The sequence below is a fragment of the Oryctolagus cuniculus genome, chromosome 6 (genome assembly GCF_051225735.1).
Source record: "Oryctolagus cuniculus isolate XC-2025 breed Fujian yellow rabbit chromosome 6, ASM5122573v1, whole genome shotgun sequence".
In the NCBI taxonomy this organism is placed as follows: Eukaryota; Metazoa; Chordata; class Mammalia; order Lagomorpha; family Leporidae; genus Oryctolagus; species Oryctolagus cuniculus.
Window position 1 is genome coordinate 140,670,879 of NC_142872.1, and position 16,090 is coordinate 140,686,968.

The window sequence follows — 16,090 nt, forward strand, 5'->3', positions numbered from 1 at the left end:
TAAGTAGATGAAAAGATTGTCAAAATTAGATAAATGCCATTAGGTACAGCCTAAGTAAAGCTGCACACTTAGTAAAATAATGAAAATTCTAATGAAATAGCAATATATACCGCTGATGTGGATGGAGAGCAACAGAAATTTTCATTCATTGATGAAAGAAATGAAAAATGATAAAATAATTTTGGAAGCAGTACAACTGTTACAAAGTTAAACATGTATTTTAGCACATTTCAAAGTCATCCCACTCAAACAAATTGAAATTTTGTGTTCATAAAAACCTGCATGAAAATGATGAGAGTTCCTTTCTCCATGATAGGAAGTCTGGAAACAATCAAGATCATTTTAAACAGGGGAATGGATTAACAGCTTTGTACATTTTACAGAGTTCGACACTAAAAAGAACTACTATGAAGGTTCTTCAAAAAGTTCATGGAAATGAAGTTAAACTATATGTTTATTTTGGTGCACAAATCTTCAAAAATTCATGAAAATGTGTATTATGCAAAAAGCTGCACATGAATTTAAAAAATATTCTATGCCAAGTAAACATAACTGTTTCCCATGAACTTTTTTTTAAAAAAAGATTTTTTATTTTATTTATTTGACAGGTAGAGTTACAGACAGTGAGAGGGAGAGACAGAGAGAAAGGTCTTCCCTCCGTTGGTTCACTCCCCCAATGGCAGCCATGGCCGGCGCTGCTCCGATCTGAAGCCAGGAGCCAAGCGCCTCCTGGTCCCCCATGTGGGTGCAGGGCCCAAGCACTTGGGCCATCCTCCACTGACCTCCCAGGCCAGGGCAAAGAGCTAGACTAGAAGAGGAGCAACTGGGACCAGAACCCAGCACCCATATGGGATTCCGGCATCACAGGCAGAGGATTAGCCAAGTGAGCCACGGCCCTGGCCCCCCATGAACTTTTTGAAGAACTCTCATTTATTCAGGCAAATACTTGAATGATTCTTGAATAAATTTTACTAAGTGATGTTAAATTCTCAGTCAGTGATTGCCACAGGAAAATGAAAGCAAGATTCTCCATTCATGAGTTGGGACAAACATTTGTAGCATAATTTTACTCCAGGAATTCTCAGGTGAGGCTTCACCTGAAATCACTTCCTTATTCAGCTTTGCCACCCTCATATTACTGACTCCTCCATGCACTTAATAATTTGTCTCCCTGAGAGTACTTCTTTAATAAAGTACTTTAATAAGGTACTTCTTAATCTTAGTATGAATTTAAAAGTTCTAGCTGTAAGTATTGCTGCATTAAAATACAACAAATAAGATGTTTTATGTAGTGTATTTAGCATATTCCTTTAAAAAAATAAAAATTATTGGTACATAAGCACAACAAAGTGTTTTAAAAAAAAAAAACTTAAAACAACTGAATCTCTTCCTGAATTGATAATGCTAAGTATGCCTTAAGACTCTTCAAACTTGTACATGGGAAATAAACTATAGAGACATTTTTGCAATTTAATACAGATTCCTAAATTCCAAAATAGGAGATATCCTTTGTGAGTCAAGTGCAATACACTAAGTTTATGATGAAGTATAAAAATATGCATGAAATTTAGTCAAGAATCAACTAAAAGCAGAGTAGTCATAAACTTCATTTCTATCTAGTTGCATATTTCTTAAATATTGCTTTAATCAGATTTTAAACAGATGGATGCTATCCATCTAGCTAACTGGATCAATTGAGAAACATTCAGAAATTTTAAATATGGAGCATAATGCAGTAAGAAAAAATTTGTTGGATAATGTGATGAATACCATGTTATGTAATTATACAGTCTACTCATCCAGCTATATAATCAAACAAGCAATTGTCATCATTTGGAGCCATAGGTTGCACTACACTTAAGAGCCTCAGGAAATAATTATGCATTTTACATAATGCTTCTGAATGTGCCACCGCTGGTAAAAATACTAACCTATATGTTTAGAAAAAGATTCTGATTCGGGAGGTCATTCACAAAGCAGTGGTGTCTACATTCATTTAAGGGACCACAGCTGATTTTTCATGCTACAGGCATAACAGCCTACCAGCTTAATTCTTCAATTAAGATTATTATTAAGCAAAGTAAAAGAAACTTTAAAATTGCATGAGTTGAAAAACCTTGTTTGGAAGGATTCAAGGGTTGAAATTACGAAATTTTGACAGTGTTTTTAACCTACATTTTCAAAATCCCAAGTCAGTCCAGATTTTGAGTGACTAAGATGCTCTTATTTTTTTAAAAAAGATCTATTTATTTATTTGAAAGTCAGAGTTAAAGAAAGAGGAAGACAGAGAAAGAGATCTTCCATCCGCTGGTCCACTCCCCAAATGGCCGAAACAGCTGGGGCTGGGTCAGGTGGAAGCCAGGCACCAGGAGCTCCATCCGGGGTCTCCCGTGTGGGTGGCAGAGGCCCAAACACTTGGGCTATCTTCCTCTGTTTTCCCAGGCACAATAGCAAGGAGCTGGATTGGAAGCAGGGACTTGAACTGGTGCCCAAATGGGATTCTGGAGTTGCAGGCAGCGGCCCAACCTGCTTGGCCACAGCACTGGCCCAAAGTTGTCAATTTTTACTTACATAGAAAGACTAGCTGAACAGATATTGATTTAAATTATTGTACTCTAGAGCCTTGAGGCACTATGCAGCCTTCAGAAAATAATTTAGTAAATATTGCATTAAAATCCATTACTTTTATATTTTAGTACACATTAATTAATTTATAAAATTAGAATAATGAAATTTTTTATTTATTTAGACACTCATTCTATTTATAATGTGTTATGTTCAAAATGATGATTCATGCCTTCTGAGTGGTTTTTCCAAATGAATGCTAAATTTGTGTTGAGCTATTAAGGCTTTTTCCTGTTACTTTGGTAACCAAAAGAACCAATATTTTAATATTGAAAATCATAAATCACTCACTTTCTAATAATAAAAACAATAGCTTAAAGCCTTTATGGCTCCAAATACCGCAAATGAATCTTTGTGACGTTTGAGTGTCAGTGAATAGGGCTGGATGGAAAGTTAAAGGCCTTGACTACCAAAGGAAGCATGCACAAGGTCTCCAGGCAGATTCTCTAAGAGGTGCTTTGTTTTTCAGAGGAAGAAAAATGTGTCAGGTGGAAATGGAACAATTTCTGAGATCAAACTGTGAGGAAACCAGGCGGAGAACTCCTGCAAAGGCAAAACAAAACAAACAGAACACTGGGCCAATGGATCACTCCTAGCAGGCAGCATCAATGCCTTGGCTGTTGTGTTTCACTTGGCTCCTCACTCTGGACTTAAATCTCTCTAGCTGGACTTTCCCTTCTCTATTACTGAAATAAATGTTTGTTTGATTAAATGATTTCTGATTCTCTGATGGCCTCATTATAGCTCTAGCTGATCACACCAGGGTACTGGGAGAACAGAAGTTTGGACATAATCTTGTAGAATGGTCTCCAAATAAATGTGAAAGCTTTTACAGCTCAAAATATCTTTCTTAACACAAAGCCAAAATCCAGGAACCAGAGTTTGTCCTGTGTTATCTCAGTGAAGTGTGACCATCTCAGACTAGGTGTTTTTGTTGTTGTTGTTGTTGTTTTTTTTTTTTTTTTTTTTTTGACAGATAGAGTTAGACAGTGAGAAAAAGGTCTTCCTTCCATTGTTTCACCCCCCAAATGGCTGCCATGGCTGGAACTACGCTGATCCGAAGCCAGAAGCCAGGTGCTTCCTCCTGGTCTCCCATGCAGGTGCAGGAGCCTGAACACTTGGGCCATCCTCCACTGCCTTCCTGGGCCACAGCAGAGAGCTGGACTGCAAGAGGAGCAGCTGGGACTAGAACCTGGCTCCCATATGGGTGCTGGTGCCGCAGGCAGAGGATTAACCAAGTGAGCCACGGCGCCAGCCCTTCTCAGGCTGGTTTGATTCTGTGTCCTTTATTAAGACGTTAAATTGGAAAACATAGATAATAAAAAACGCATATATAGCCGAAGACAAGTTTCTGTTGGGCACAGTTAGCACTCATGGGGTGATAGTCTCTGGCTATCAACTAGAGTGGGTTCTAGTGTTATTTGATTAAACCCTCACTTAGGCATGGTCCTGAAAATGTTTTGTAGATGTGGTTGACATCTACAACCAATTGACCTAAAGTTAAGGAGATTACACTCAATAATGTGCACAGTCTCATCCAATCAGTGCAAGGATGTAGGAGCAGAAATGGTGGTTGATTGGAGAAATCGGCCTCAGGGCTGCAGTGTCAGACTCTGCTTCTGTTCTCACCTCATGCACCTGTCCTATCAATTCCAGACTTGCCACTCCTCACAGCCATGGGAGCCAATTCTCAAAAATCTTATTTTCTCTCCTCTGAGTATTTGTATGTATATTTTGAAATCTATGTATACAAAAAGTTCATAGAAATGCATATTATGAAAAAACCTATGTATGGATTTCACAAAATTTTTGCACCCACATAAGCTTTTAATTTTTTTCATTTTTCATGAACTTTTTGGACTATTCGTATATGCATGTATTTAAATAAAATTACTATATATAATGAATATTAAAAAGTAGGTATATGAAAAAAATCACTGAGACATCCTCTTTTTTTTTTTTTTTTTTATTTGACAAGTAGAGTCATAGACAGTGAGAGCGAGAAAGACAGAGAAAAGTTTTCCTTCTGTTGGTTCACTCCCCAAATGGCTGCTACAGCTGGCACTGCGCCAATCCGCAGCCAGGAGCCAGGTGCTTCTTCCTGGTCTCCCATGTGGGTGCAGGTGCCCAAGCACCTGAGTCATCCTCCACTGTCTTCCCGGATCACAGCAAAGAGCTGGACTGGAAGAGGAGCAACCTGGACTAGAACCCGGTGCCCATATAGGATGCTGGTGCTGCTTAACCAAGTGAGCCACAGTGCCGGCCTCAGACATCCTCTTTCTTATTTTAGGTAATTAACCTAAGCCCTAAAGATAGAACTTACAAGACACAAATGTGAGATGAAAATCTTTCATACTAGTCTCAGTACACAAGCACACCTGTGTGTGCTACTTATGCTCGTATGTATACATAAGTTTCTTTTTATATTTAGACTCTAATTTAGCTAATGTTACTGTCTTTTGTGAACTCTCTAAACTCATTTAAATTCACCATAGTATTTTAGTTAGAATAAAGGAATAGAGTTGAATGATCAACAACTGACATTTGGAAAAAAAAAAGGGGGGGGGATCAAGACAAGATAGCATCAAAAGGGATGAGATAGATGTGGGTGGGAGGGACGTTATGGGGGGGAAGCCATTGTAATCCATAAGCTGTACTTTGGAAATTTATATTCATTAAATGAAAGTTAAAAAAAAAAGAAGTCCCAGTAGATTTTCTGTGTAACTTGGACAGTAACAAATGGTACACCATACCAGTTCTAGATGAAAGAATAAGTAGTGTATTCCAAAGAATAGAGAAGTCAGTAAAGTGTGGAAACATCGAGCATTACTGAATGTCATAATAGTAAGATAAGAAAATAAAGAACCCAGTGTAATATAATTACCTTTTAAATTCAATTTTAAATAGCTATCAACTGTATTTTTAATTTTGGACAGAGTCACTTTGGGGTTGGCGCATTGGCATAATAAGATAAGCCTCCGCCTGCAGTGCTGGCATCCCATATGGGTACCGGTTTGAGTCCTGACTGCTCCTGTTCCAATCTAGCTCTCTGCTCAAGGCCTGGGAAAGCAGTGGAAGATGGCCCAAGGGCTTGGGACCCTACATTCACGTGGGAGGCCCAGAGAAAGCTCCTGGTTCCTGACCTCAGATTGGCTCAGCTGTGGCCATTGTGGCCATTTTGGGAGTAAACCAATGGATGGAGGACCTTTCTCTCTCTCTTTTTATCTCTCTCTCTCTCTCTCACTTTCACTCTCAAATAAATAAGATTTGAGAAAAAAATTGATTTGCTTTATTGTATCTTGTATGTAAAGAGCAAGACACATGTTTCATTCATTCTTTCTTGCTGAATCAATATTAATATTCCCTCTTGTCTATAATATTCTCCTCTTGTCAAAAATTTTGTAGAGACTGGAGATGGGTGGATTAGGGAACAACGTATTGTACTAGGCTTAGGAATAAATAATTTTTAAAAAAGTGTAGAAAGTGTACTCTCAGTGAAGAATTAGAGCGAAAACCATGCTGGAAACTCAACATAAGGAAGCAGAACACCATGGACCTGAGTGGAAGGTGCAGATGCGTAGCATGAACATGCTCACAACACAAGACGGCAGTGGGCAAGAGCCAGTAGCAGCTTGGAGACGGAGGTGAGATGAGACTGTAGCAATCAGTTGTGATATAGCTGGAGGGAGAACATGGCATGAGTCTGGACTGGAGTCCTAAAGACTAGCGGTTATTAGCGGTTTACCCACAGACCCAATGGAAATAAAAGGGACAGGTTTATATCACCCATCCTCTCCACAATGGTTTCTGCTGCCTGGATGAGAAAGGACAGGCATCATTTTGGGCTTGGGCAGCAGTTACAGAAGCAACTGACTGAGACAGGACACCATCTTCTCAGCTGTACTGGCAGCAGTGGTGGAGAGAAGGCAACATTCAGCCAATAGTTCTTGTATACGTGTGTGATCCAGACATTTTAGCAGAGGGAAAATTTCACTGCCCCCCCACACCCTGACTTTGAGCCCAGTTGGGAGGATTGATGGGTGGCTGGACACCAACATGGGACTGTGAGGCACCCCCAGCCTCCCAACATACCACAGGCTCTTGGGTTCAAGCTGCTTCAGGGAACAACATCAGCCTCTCTAATGACTGTACAGGCTGGCAGGGCAGAGTTGAAACTCTATACCCAGTGAGTGTGAGAGCCTTGAGTGCTGACCATGGGAACTCGGTGGCTACATGAGAGGGTGTAGGGTGTAACTGGGTCTCTGGGCAATCACTAGGTGTGGCTCCACATGATTGGAGCTCTTTTGTTGCCTGCTCAGGTCATTGGTGCAAGAACCATGCTCAGGGTAAGGCCTGTGCAGATTGTTTGTGCAGCTCATACAGCAGCATGGATGAGTGTTGAACCCACTGGAAGCTAACACCAGGCCATTTCTCAGCTTGGAGAAGAGGAGGTGAGGGGGTGATCCCACCAATAGAAGTGACCATCTCCCTTTTCTGTTAACAAGAGGAGATCTACCACACCCAACTTAGTTGTTACCCTGGATACTTCCCCCACTCTGGACCATGGTGACCAGAGCTCCTTGACCACACCTTGCACATACCTCTTGGTATTCACTGAAAGTGCAGACATTCCACTAAGCCACAGAGACATGGTTCAAAGATAAAAGCCTTAATAGGAAAAGACCAACAGTAACTCCACCAATGACTAAAAATAAATGCAGAAATTCAAGAAACAAGAATAAGGAAGATACCATGATACCCCCACCAAAGGAATACAACAACCTTTCAATATTAGAATGTGAAGATGAACAGATTAATGAAGTGTTGAAAATAGAATTCAAAACACTCAAAAGCAATCAGAAGCAAATCCAAGAAAACCATACATGACATGAATGAACTTTTTTCCTGTGAAACTGAGATTTTAATCAAATCAAAATGAAATATTAGAAATTAAAAATTCAATAGATCAAATAAAATCTATGATGGAAAACGTTAACAACAGACTTGGTTGAGTAGAAGTAAGAATATCCAAGCTATAAGACAAATTTTTGGAAATTTTTCATTCAGACCAAGAAAAAGAATAAAAAGAAATTAGAAAACATAAAAAAATGTTGGGGATTTATGGAATATTACCAATTGATCCAACATATGGTCTTAGGAGTTCCTGAAGGTCTGGAAAGAACATACGCAAGAAGGCCTATTTAGTGAAATAATTACAGAAAACTTCCCCAATTTGGAAAAAGAAGGAGGTTCAATTACAGGAAGGACATAGAACTCCTAACAGACATGAACATAAAAGATCTTCATTATGACACATTGTAGTCAAACTTTTCACAGTAAAATGTAAAGAAAAGATTCTAAAATGTGCATGAGAGAGATGCCAGATTACTTTCAGAGGATTTGCAATTAGGCTCACAGCTGACTTTTCATAAGAAACTCTACAAGCTAGAAGAGAATGGTGAGACACAGTCCAAATCTTAAGAGAAACAAAGTTGTCAATACTGAATACTGTACCAGGCAAAGCTTGCATTCATGAATGAAGGTAAAATAAAATACCTTCCATAACAAACAGAATTGAAAGAATTTGTCACCACTCATGCAGCTTTTCAAAAGATACTAAAGGATGTGCTACACACAGAGACAGAAAAAACAGCCCCCATTATGAAAGCATTTGAAGGCTGAAAATCCCCCAGTAAAAATACAAATGAAATCCAAAGTAAACAATAGGAATATAGATGGAAAAATGGCAAGGCCAAGATATTACTTATTAATAGTCACTCTTGAATATAAATGGCCTTAACTCTGTAGTCAGATATAGACTGGCTGAATGGATTAAAAAACAAGACCCATCTATTTGCTGCCTACAAGAAACATATCTTACCAACAAATACACACAAAGACTGAAAGTGAAAGGATGGAAAAATTATTCCATGCTAATGGAAAGCATAAAAAGGATGGTGTAGCCATCATAATATCAGACAAAATAGACTTAAACATGGAAACTGTTAAAAGATTTGAATGAGTGCACTATGTAGTAATTAAGAGATCAAGTCAACCAAAGATGTGACTGCAATAAATGTATATGCACCCAATTACAGGGCACCTGGCTATTCAGAAGAAATTTTAATGGATCTAAAGGGAGACATAGACTCCAATAAAATAGTAATAAGGGAATTCAACACCCCACTTTCATCAGTGGACATATCAACTAGACAGAAAAATCAAAAAAGAAACAATAGAGCTCACCAACACTATGAACCAAATGGACCTAATGCCTATCTACAGAACTTTTCATCCTACAGTTGCAGAATACGCATTCTTCTCATCAGTGCATGGGACTTTTTCTAGGATAGATCATATGCTAGGCCATAAAGCAAGTCTCAGCAAGTTCAAAAAGATCAAAATCATACCGTGAGCCTTCTCTGACCACAATGAAATGAAGCTGGAAATGAATTCAAGAATCTCTGGATCATATGAAAACACATAGAGACTGAACAACATGCTCCTGAATGAGCAGTGGTCACAGAGGAATCAAAAGAGAAATAAAAATATTCTGAAAATGAATGAAGACAATAATACATCATATTAAACTTTGTGGGATATAGCAAAAGCAATGTAAAGAGAGAATTTTATAGTAATTGGTGCCTACATGAAAAAGAAATTGGAAAGGTAGACAATGAATGAGCTATATCAAGAACCTAGAAAAACAACACAATTCCAAGTCTTCACAAGCTATTCCAACCAAATTAAATGGAGGAAATCATCACAAATTCACTCTATGAATTCTGTGTCACCCTAATTTTTAAACCATAAAATGACACAATACAGAAAGAGAACTATAGACCAATATCCTTGAAGAACATAGATGCAAATCCTCAACAAAATACTAGTTAGTGGAATCCAACTCTGCATCAGAAAGATCATTCACCCAGACTAAGTGGGATTTATCCCTGGTATGCAGGGATGGTTCAACATTCACAAATCAATTAATGTGATACATCACATATATCATACGGTTATCTCAATAGATACAGAGAAAACATTTGATAAAATACAACACCTGTTCGTGATGAAAACCTTAAGCAAACTGGGTATAGAAGGAACATTCCTCAACAATCATGTTAATTTATGACAAATCTATGGCCAGCATCCTGCTGAATGGGGAAAAGCTGGAAGCAGACAAGGATGCCAACTCTTATCATCACTATTCAATGTAGTTCTGGAATTCTGGAACATTTAGCCAGAGCCATTAGACAAGAAAAAGAAATCAAAGGGATACAAAGTAGAAAGGAGGAAGTCAAATTATCTCTATTTGCAAGTAACATGGTTCTATATATAAGGAATCCAAAAGACTCGACTGAGAGACTATTGAAACACATAAGTGTTTGGTAAAGTGGCAGGATACAAAATCAACACACAAAAATCAATAGCCTTTATATACACAGACAATGTCATTGCTGAGAAAGAACTTTTAAGATCAACCCAATTCCTAATAGCTACAAAAATAATTAAATACCTTGGAATAAAGTTAACCAAGGCTGTCAGAGATCTCTATATTGAAGAATAAAAAACATTAAAAAAATTGAGGAATACATTAAAAAGTGGAAAAGTCTTCCATGTTCATAGATTGGGCGAATCAATATCATCAAAATGTCCATACTACCAAAAGCAATTTACAGATTCAAATTAGTTCCAATCAAAATACCAATGACATTCATCTCAGATGTAGAAAAAACGGTGCTGAAATTCATATGGACACAACACAGTTGATCCTGAATAGCTAAAGCAATCTTATACAACAAAAATACAGCCAGAGGCATCACAATACCAGATTTCAAAACAATCTACAGGGCAGTTATAATCCAAACAGCCTGGTACTGGCACAAAACCAGATGTGTAGACCAGTGGAGTAGAATATTAACTCCATAAATCAATCCACACCTCTACAACCAAATTAGCATTGAAAAAGAAGCTAAAATCAATCCCTGGAGCAAGGACAGTCTCCTGAACAAATGGTGCTGGGAAAACTGGATCTCTGTGTGAAGAAGTGGAAAACTAGGCCTCTACCATACATCTTACACAAAAATCCCCTCAAAATAGAACAAAGACCTAAAACTATGACCCAATACCATCAACTTACTAGAGAACATTGGAAAAACTGCGAGATATTGAAATGCTCAAAAACTTCCTGGAAAAGACGTCAGAAGCACAGGCAATCAAAGCCAAAATTGACAAATGGAATTATATCACACTAGGAAGCTTCTACAATGCAATAGAAACACACAGCAACATGAAGAGACAATCAACAAAATGGGAGAAAATATTTGCAAACTATGGAACTGATAAAGGGTTAATATCCAGTATCTATAAAAAGTTCAAGAAATTCAACAACAACAAAATAAACAACCCAGTTATAAAATGGGCAAAAGACTTGAGCAGGCATTTCTCAAGAGAGGAAATTCAAATGCCAACAGACACTTGAGAAAATGCTCATGATCAGGAAAGTGTAAGTCAAAGCCACAATAAGGTTTCACCTCATTCCAGTTAGAATGGTTCTTGCACAGAAATCAACAAACAACAAATGCTGGTGAATATGTGGTGAAAATAATACTTAATCCTCTATTGGTAGGAATGTAAACTGGTGCAGCCACTGTGGAAGACGGTATGGGGATAACTTAGAAATCTGAATATAGATGTACCATTTGATCCAAACATTCCACTCCTGGGAATTTTCCCAAACCAAATGAAATCAGCATATGAAAGAGTTATCTGTACCACATGTTCATTTCAGCAAAACTCACAATAGATAAGATATAGAATCAACCCAGATAACCATCAACTGTTGACTGGATAAAACAATTATGGTATATATACACTATGGAGTAGTACTCAGCTGTTAAAAAAAAAAAAAGAAATCCTATCTTTTGCTACAAAATGGACTCAACCGGAAACCATTATACTTAGTGGAATAACCCAGTCCCAAAAAGACATATACCATATATTTTCCCTGATCTAAGGTAACTAGTAGAGTACATAAAATGTAATGTATTGGAGTGAAATGGACTTTTTGAGATTCAATGAATTGTTTACAGTCCTTTTTTCTGCTGTAGAACTGTGTTTTTTTAATCTACACTATTTGTTGAACTCTTTTACTTAGCATAGGGTTAATTTTATGATCATTAACTAAACTGAAAGCAGATCTTTGTAAAAAAGTAAGAGTAGGAATAGGAGAAGGTCAGTCCCATGTCCTGTATTATTCCCTATCCCCACCCCCTGCATTCTTCCCTAGGTGTGGAATCCAGTGGGCCAAACCTGAAGAACCAGTATGGAGAAGACCATCCCCACCTTCTGCTCCCTACCCCAACCACTAGCCCACCTAAGATTTAAATAATCCCAATCTCCCATGATCTGGGCCCTCTGGCACATGTTAAGTCTCTGGATATGATGGTAGTTGGTCGGCCTCTGCAGATTTACTTTCTCAGAATAAATTTGGTCTGGTTGCAAGTTCATATTCAGTCTCCTCTCTGGTCTGTGCCATTTTTCTTACATTTTGGTGCCCTGTGTGAGGAAAGGAGCAGAAGACCCAGTTTCTGGGTTAGAGCTGTGATCCCCCACCCTTCCTCCAAGCTTTCTTCTCCTTTCTAAACTCCTTCCCCTATTTACTGTCTCCGTATACCTCTCATCTTCTCTTTTCTATAATCTCCTTGTTCCCCTCTGACCTGGATGGCCCTGAGAGATGCCTCTCCAGAAAGCTTTTTCACTCCCACTTGCGCTTCTCATTTCCCAATGAATTCATGGGCAGAGCCTTTGCCAGATCTCATCACTGCATGCCACATTGAAGCTAATTCTCAAATCATCAGATGGGTAAGTTATTTCTGTCACCTCAAGCTCTCAGGGGTAATGCTCGCTCGTGACTGCTCCATCCCCCTTTTTTGTGCCTGGGGTGTTCGATTGGTTTCTCTCACTGGGGGAAACATCCTTCCACCACAGCTTAGAACTGGGTTGCTGGTCTAAGCATGGGGATTCTCGCTCTCTCCTCTTTGATGACTCAGAACTTAGGTTCTCAGTTGAGGTGATTCTTGCCCAGGGGACAGCCTGTGAATGGACTCTTTTCTCAGACTGCATTTTGCTTAATCCATGGGTTCCAAATTTCAACTCCCCACTGGCCTGCCTCTTCAAAGACTTGCACAAGCTGGGCTTGAATGCGGAGGAAAACCAGAGGCACTTCATTCATTCATGCACTAAAATTTGGCCTCAATATCAATTGGGCAATGATTCTAATTTGGCATTTTTATCTCACAATTTTCTAAGGTTTTAATAACTTTACACAGAGAAATGGCAAATGGTCAGAGGTCCCCTACATCCATGCCTTTGTCCTCCTCTGAGGTCAACTTTCCTCATTCCAAGCCCTTAGGCAGGAAAGACTGGAAGTCTTTTGAACCCTCTGCTTTGCCTTCTTCCACACCTGCTCTTTCCTCAGGGATGCTGCCACTCAGGAACAAGACCCTGTACTCACTCTGCCCCCCTGTCTGGATTTCCCCACTCTCCCCTGCTGGCAGCCGAAATGCTTTTCTCCTCTTCCTGACCCCTTCTCCTCCCCTGTCCAGCCACTCTCCTCCTGGGCACAGAATGGTAGTGTAAAGGCTAGCAGAATGTTTAGTGCTCTGGAAAGCCCAGCACCTGGGACCTTCCAAACTCCCGAGACAATGCACTGTGCACTTCACCCAGGAGCCCAAATTCCCAAGGTCCCTGTGATGCTCTGCACCTATCCCAACAAGCATCTCCAGAAAGGACTCCACCTGCTGTTCAAATGCAGTGAAGCCTGACTTCAACGCCTGTCGTTCCCCCTCTTCATGGAGGAACGACACTAAACCCTGCCTAGGCTTCATATCCGAGTCACGGCACCATTATGTCGCTTCCCCTCTTCGTGGAGGAACGACACTGAACCCTGCGCTGTTCTTTTGTTCTTTTGTCTGCTCGACCCTCCCCGGGTTTGCTGCTGGTTCTTCCCGGGTGGGCTACCATCCCTTCCACCTCCGTGGAAGGGCGGTTGCCCCTGCCACTTTCCCCACTTCCGCGGGGGAGCGGCACACCGCCGGCCGGCTCTCTCGGGGGCTGCTCAGGTGTTCCTCTTAGATGTTCCTGGTGCATGTTGTCTCTCTCCTCCTTTATAGTCCTCTTCCGCCAATCCCAACTCTGCTACCCACACGCCGAGTACGCTGCTCTCCTCCAATCAGGAGCAGGTCCTGCTGTTTATTGGTTGAACTGGAGGCAGCTGTGTAGAAGCTGTTTCCTCCTCTCCCAGCGCCATATTGTGGGAGAGCAGATGCATAGAATAAGTCTTAATTCCAGTAACTTAGTCCAGTCCGAGTTGCTCCCCACAGATGCCCTCACCTGCACCTCTCACCCGCACCGCAGCCCTCTCTGTCCAGGGGAGCTCTGCATGTATAGTTAACTAATCCCAGAGGTTCTTGCAGGAATGAATGACTGCTATATCCTAAGCCATCACGCAGGAACAACACGGGACTTCAATCAATTCAATCCAGGGTATAGATATCCTGCCCTGTGTCAATGCCAAAAAGAAACCTGCACCAGATCTCCTTATCTATACTCAGTCAGGACTGAGGGAACAAGGACATAAGCCTCAGCCATTTTAGGTTCTTTTTACCCTGCCTTCTTTCAAGAGACCAGTTCAGTCTCACACCCTGTATTGTTTCCCTCCGCACCCACACCACCTGCATTCTTCCCCAGGTTTGGAAGCCAGTGGGCCAAACTTGAAGAACGAGTATAGAGAAGCTCATCGCCTCCTATTGTCCCCAAACCCTATCCCTAGCCCACCTATAAGATATAACAGGGTCTAGCCTGCTGGGGCCAGGGCCTCTGCCATCTGTTCCCTCTGTGCGCATGAAGGCAGTTGGTCTATCTCTGTGTATTTTTTTTCACGGAATAAATTTGGTCTGGCTGTGAGTTCATAGTCTGCCTTCTCTCTGATCTGCACCCTTTTCCTTACATTTTGGTGCTCATGTGAGAAGCACCAATCTGCACTCTCTTTCTTTCAGGAAGTATCACTGTGTCCCTGAATCTGTGTATATGAAGCACATGAAACCAGTATAATTTAAATAAAATTTTAAAAACAGGTTTTTAGAAAATGAAATTAAAATACAATCTTGTGAGAAAACATTGAAATCCAAGCACAGTTTTTTTATTATATGCATTTTCCATGAAATTTTTAAAAACATGTCATATAATATACTGTGCTCACATAGTGTGCTAAATAGAACTATGCCTACAGGATGTTTTTGGGTTTCTACAAGAACAAAAATTACTTTCATTATAATACTAAAATGTTGTTTACTCTTTTCCATTAGTTTTACTGATAATATTAAAATCAGTCAAAGAGCCAGCGCTGTGGTGTAGCAGGTAAAGCTGCAGCCTGCAGTGCTGGCATTCCATATGAGAGCCAGTTCAAGTCCGAGCTGCTCTACTTTCAATCCAGCTCTTTGCTATGGCCTGGGAAAATGGTAGAAGATGGCCCAAGTCCTTGGGCCCCTGCACCCATGTAGGAGACATGGAAGAAGCTCCTGGCTCCTGGCTTCAGATCAGCTCAGTTCCGGCCGTTGGGGCCAATTAGGGTGTGAACCAGTATATGGAGGACGACACTCTCTCTCTGTGTGCAACTCTGACTTTCAAATAAATCAATAAATCTTTAAAAAATCAATCATGTGCAAAAGGCTCAAAGAAAGGCTATGTTACTAAGTTAGAAGTAATTTTTTCTCATTTCTATGCACCTGTGTATAAACATCAACTAAGGATGTCCAGATGTGGTAATAAAACTTATTAATTATACTAGAGCTGTATTCTACATATACATCTTTTAATTTTTAAACAACAAAATGGAAAGTGCTTCTGACATGCCCTAAAATACGCAATTCATCTTGAGAAAAACCATATATGGAAATAAGTTGCGATATATGGAATAAGTTGCGATATATGGAAATAAGTGTTTTTGTTCTGAGAAATCATTTTTACCTGAAGAAATAACAAGCAAAGAATGGCTATACAGACTTTAATTGGAAGAAATTTTCTCACAAAAGGATAAAGTAAACCTGTCACTTTAACAAAAATAATTGACAGAATTTACTGCTGGTAATACAATTTGATCTTTTAAATAAAAATTAGTTGTGAAAAATTATATTTGTCACTGAGACTGACAGCTTGTCAGTATTTAAAGAGTTTTCCAATGAAATTTGTGGCTATATCAACAAAAGTAATTTTTCTGTACTGTATATTAAAATGTGATAATATTTGGAAGAGATGCATAGCTGTGAAACATTATTTCCCAAATGATCAGTGATAATGTCACAAAACTATGCAAAGGTAAATAATTCTGTGAGACTGCCAGATAGATCAATGTATTTTAACATAGCAGTTCCTTGATTTGATTCTAGATTTCACTGTGACTTAT